Source organism: Corvus hawaiiensis, chromosome 1, assembly GCF_020740725.1.
Source record: "Corvus hawaiiensis isolate bCorHaw1 chromosome 1, bCorHaw1.pri.cur, whole genome shotgun sequence".
In the NCBI taxonomy this organism is placed as follows: domain Eukaryota; kingdom Metazoa; phylum Chordata; class Aves; order Passeriformes; family Corvidae; genus Corvus; species Corvus hawaiiensis.
In genome coordinates, this window is record NC_063213.1 from 22,792,874 (window position 1) to 22,798,059 (window position 5,186).

The 5,186-nt window shown below is 46.5% G+C and overlaps 1 long non-coding RNA gene across 1 annotated transcript; it reads left to right on the forward strand.

The window, feature by feature from the left end:
• The first annotated feature begins 724 nt into the window (after positions 1 to 724).
• LOC125322623 lies at positions 725 to 4,911 on the forward strand. The gene is made up of 3 exons (XR_007202121.1): positions 725 to 1,067; positions 1,790 to 1,871; positions 4,578 to 4,911. It is a non-coding gene; the product is annotated as an uncharacterized LOC125322623 (long non-coding RNA).
• Positions 4,912 to 5,186: the final 275 nt, after the last annotated feature.

Here is a 5,186-nt window from a genome sequence, read left to right on the forward strand (position 1 = left end):
TTATGGGACTTAATAACTATTGGGACCCTGATATTCAGGCTATATGGCATCCTCAAATCCTGGAACAGATTCAGAAGGTTGGCATGGCAGCTCTCATAAAGAGCTTAGATACAGCTGCTCCTAAGACACGATATGTAAAAATATCTCAGGGGCAGAAAGAGAACTTCTTATCTTTTGTGGGAAAGATTGCTGCAGCCTTGGAAAAGCAGGTTGAAGATGAGACCGTGAGACAGCTGTTGTGCAGACAGCTAGCAAGAGTTAATGTTAATGATGAGTGCAGAAGGATCATAGATGCGCTGCCTGGAGGACCCACAATAACACAAATGGTTGACGCCTGTGCTAAGGTGGGATCTGGAGAGCATAAATCTGCTTTAGCAGCAGTTCTAAGACCTCTTCAATTAAATTCTGGTGGATCAAAAAGGCAACCTAAGGCTGAGGAAAAACAGAAACAGATTAAGTGAAAGAAGAAAAATAAGGAAAACAGGGGAGTTGCTCAATGCCAAAGATGTGGTAGGCCAGGTCATTCTTCAGACTACTGTCAATCTACCTACCATGTCAATGGTCGATCCCTGATACATCTGGGAAAAAATTGGCTGAGGGGCACACAGGAGAATTGCGCCCAGCTACAAATGTTTCCCCAGGCTCCTCTGACACAGGCCTACTCAGCCAGCTTGCAGCCAGCACCCGGGGATCAGTCGGGGTATATGTGCACACCAAGCAACAGTCATCTTAGAATCCTGTCGTGTTTATAAGGTTCCCTTGGATGCTTATGGACCCTTAGGTCAGGGCTTCAGCGCATTGCTTGTGGGTAGGTCTAGCGTCACCCTTCAAGGGATCTTTGTACACCCAGGAGTTATTGATGCTGATTTTACAGGCCAGATTTGTGCTATGGTTTCCACACCCACCCCCACATTACCATTCCTGAAAAGACTAGAATTGTTCAACTTGTGCCTTCTAAGTCATGTGTTCCTAGGGCAGAACAACGCAGTCACGGAGATGGTGGCTTTGGATCTAGGGGGCTTCTGCAGGTCTTCTGGACTGCTGATATCTCCAGCCAAAAGCCGCAGGTGATGTGTAACCTAATCCTGCCAAATGCCCAACCGCCCAAGATCCGACTCCAAGGTTTGATCAACACAGGCGCTGACATGACAGTTGTCTCCTTCTCTGCGTGGCCTCCCAGGTGGCCTCTGGCCCCTGCGGGGTCAGCCATCACAGGGTTGGGAAGAACGGCAAAGAGCTACTTAAGTGAGCAACGTGTGCTGGTGAAAAATGCAGAGGGGCAAACAGCTACAGTTCGGCCCTATGTCACTGCAGCTCCGCTTAACCTCTGGGGGTGGGATGTGTTGGCAGCTTGGGGGGTGCGGATTGGGACAAATTTTTAATTGGGGCCACCGTGTCGAAGGGCGCAGTATATCCTACGCTGCCTTTGCAGTGGCTAGTACACAAGTCTATCTGGATTCATCAGTGGCCCCTCCCTGAAGAGAAGTTAGTTGCCCTTCATCAGTTAGTCCAGGAACAATTACAACAGGGACATCTTGAACCTTCTACTAGTCCCTGGAACACTCCTGTTTTTGTAATCAAGAAAAAATCAGGGAAATGGAGATTGTTACAGGATCTCCGACAAGTCAGTGCAGTGATGGAAAGTATGGAGGAATAGCAACCTGGTATGCCCTCACCCACCATGATCCCAACAGGGTGGGAAATCCTGATCATTGATTTGAAGGATTTTTTTTCACTATTCTTTTACATCCTGATGACAAACCAAAATTTGCTTTTACTGTGCCTGCAGTTAACAATGCGGAACCTGCGCGGAGGTATCAATGGAAGGTTCTACCTCAGGGTATGAAGAACAGCCCGACTATCTGCCAATGGTATGTCGCTCAAGCTTTGTCTGGAGTCCGTGAGCAGTTTCCTGAGGCATACTGCTACCATGATATCCTGGTGGCAGCATCCACCCAGGATGACCTGCTGAGGATTCAGCCTCGGCTGCTCGCTGCTCTGCATTCTTATGGATTGCAGGTGGCTCCGGAGAAAGTTCAACAGCAACCTCCTTGGAAATACTTAGGAGTCAAAATTCTGGATCAGACCATACAACACCAAGAGGTGCAATTCTCGGATTCTATTAAGACCTTGAATGATGCTCAGAAATTGCTGGGTATCATTAATTGGTTATGTCCTTATTTAGGGCTAACCACGGCACAGCTTGCCCCACTTTTTAATATTTTAAAGGGGGACCCCGAGTTGGATTCACCTCGAAAATTGACTCCTGAAGCGCAATGAGCGCTGGAGGAGGTGCAGCAGGCTGTTTCTGCTCGTCAGGTTCATTGAGTGGATCCCTCCATTGATATCACTGTTTTCATTACCACTCCAGATCTTCATCCTACAGGTATCATTGGCCAATGGAATAAACAGTGGCCTGACCCTTTCCATATCCTAGAATGGATAGAATGGCCACATCAGCCAAAAAAGACAGCACCCTGTCTTGGGGTGACCTTATGATGTGTATCCCATATCGCTGCCTATGCCCAGAAATTAATTTTTGTGCCTTTCTATGCCTCTAAACTGAGCCTGAAAGGGGGAAGGAAAAAAAAACTGAGCAAAACTTTCTCAAAGCAGTTTGCAGCTCGTTCAAGGTTACAAAAAGATAGCAGGTTTTTTTTTCCCCAGCTGGGGCAGGGGAGGGAGGAAGCACCCGGCTTGCTGCTTTCCAGTCAGTTTTTGGCCAGTTTTTTTCAGTTTCTTGTTCTCCGGAGAGAGACTGAGAGTTGGACTTTGGATTTCCTTCTCTGGAATTCCGGATTTTTCCCCTTTTCTACTGGACTGCTTGATTGCTGTAACATCAGAGCACATCGGGAGGACTTTCCACCGGGCACAGAGGGCCTGGCCCTGGCCCAAGCCCCAGCTCCAAGGAGACCAAAGGGAGGACTCGAACACTTTCCCAGGTTTTTTTCCTCTACAGTGAAAGATTCTACCATCTAACATTATTTTCCTTCCTATGTGTTTGTTAAATAAATAGTTTTATCTTCTTCACTTTCCTTCAAGGAAAATTTATTTTTTTTCCCCGAACCTGGTGGGGGAGGGGTGGTTGTGCCTTCTCTCAGAGGATATATTTCTAAATTTGCCCAAACTGGAACACACCCACATTGTTTGAATTGATTGCTTGTCAATCAATGCCGTCATTGGTGTTTGCAATTAATGGCAGCAGATTGTGCAACAATTGTTCTTCCGATATGGCAGGAACACTTTGAGTGGAGCCTTACTAAGAGCGCTCCTTTGCAAAGTGCACTGCAAAACTTTTCGGGACAGATTGCTTATCATCTGCCCAGCCATAAATTACTGCAAATGGCAAAATTGACCAGCTTCACCTTACGACCAAAAAATAGTCGGGTGCCAGTGCAAGGGCCCACCGTCTTCACTGATGGGTCCGGGAAAGCTGGTAAAGCCATTGTTACCTGGAAAGAGGAATCTGACTGGCAGGTGCTGGAAGGCTACAAGTCAGGCTCAGCCCAGCTGGTTGAACTGAGAGCTGCTACCATGGCTTTTCAGCAGTTTTCTCAGGTTCCTTTGAATTTGGTCACTGATTCTGCCTACATAGCCGACATAACTCAGCACTTAGATTGTTCGCTTTTGAAGGAAGTGAATAATGCGGCTCTGTTTTCACTATTGAAGGCCTTATGGAGTGCAATTCAAGCTCGAGTGCATCCATATTACATTTTGCATATTCGAAGCCACACTAATTTGCCAGGTTTCGTAACAGAAGGCAACTCTAGGGCTGACAGGCTGGCTAACCCTGCCTGGGTAGCGCCTCAGCCTGACAAAATTGCACAAGCTAAAGCATCGCACAATTTCTTTCATCAAAGCGTGCACACCCTGCAGAAGCAGTTTCATTTGATGCCAACTGAGGCTCGAGACATTGTCAGTGCTTGTGCTGACTGTCATGGATTCGCTGCACCTTTGCCATCAGGGGTAAACCCTAGAGGCATACAGGCCTTACAGCTTTGGCAGACAGATGTAACACACATTCCTGAATTTGGCAGATTTAAGTATGTGCATGTGTCTATTGACACGTTCTCCTCAGCTATGTGGGCATCTGCTCATACTGGAGAGAAAGGCCGCGATGTCATCACCCATTGGAAACTCGCTTTCGTGATTTTGGACGTACCTTCTTCTGTGAAAACAGATAATGGTCCTGCCTGTGTCTCTCAGAAGACGCGGCAGTTTCTGCACCTATGGGGTGTAGATCATACTTTGGGTATTCCACATTCTCCTACTGGCCAAGCCACTGTGGAATGCGCTCACGGTACTTTGAAGAGTGTTCTGGAGAAACAAAAAGGGAGGAATGCATGGAGAAACCCCACAGAGCCGACTAGAAAAGGATTTATATACAATTAATCATCTTACAGTGCCACCAAATTCAAACAAACCTGTTATTTTGAATAATTTTCTCTCATTGCAGTCTGCAGGCAAGACGCACCTGCCTCAAGCGAAAGTCTGGGTACGGGACCTGCTCACTAAGAAGTGGGAAGGCCCGCATGAGCTCATTGCTTGGGGTTGTGGGTATGCTTGTGTTTCCACAGATACTGGGGTACAGTGGCTACCTGCAAGATGCGTTCACCCTGACCTGCAGCAGCAGAAGCAGAACAGGCAACCTCCAAGGCAACCTTCAAATGATGACCAGAATGCAGATCATTCATCGAATGATCCCTCTGATGATGACCAAGATGTCGACCATCAGCCTGGTCCTTCTACAAGCAGAGACTGAATTTCAAGTTTCTTATGTTATGGAGTCAGAATGTTATGCAGAATTTTAGAGCCCTTAAGGCTATTCAGAATTAGTAACTGATGTAGAGCCCTTAAGGCTATTCAGAATTAATGACTGGACATATAGCTGGATTCACTAGATGTATCTCCCATGGCATTGCTGGAGAATCTCTCTGCCTACTCCAAATTAGTATCTGATTTGGATTTTGTTTGGTAACAAAACGGATCCTTTATGCTGTGTTTGTTCTACTTGCTGCAAGGGATTCCGCAGAGGATTACAAACGCTACCTTTTTGGTCTTTAAAACAAAAAGGGGGAATTGTGGATGCTAAAAAGCAGGAGCAGAGGAATTTTCCAGCTGCTGAAGCATTTGTGAAGTTTTCCTTTCTCATGCTTTAGCTGAGAAACAGTGAAAGATGGTTTTGT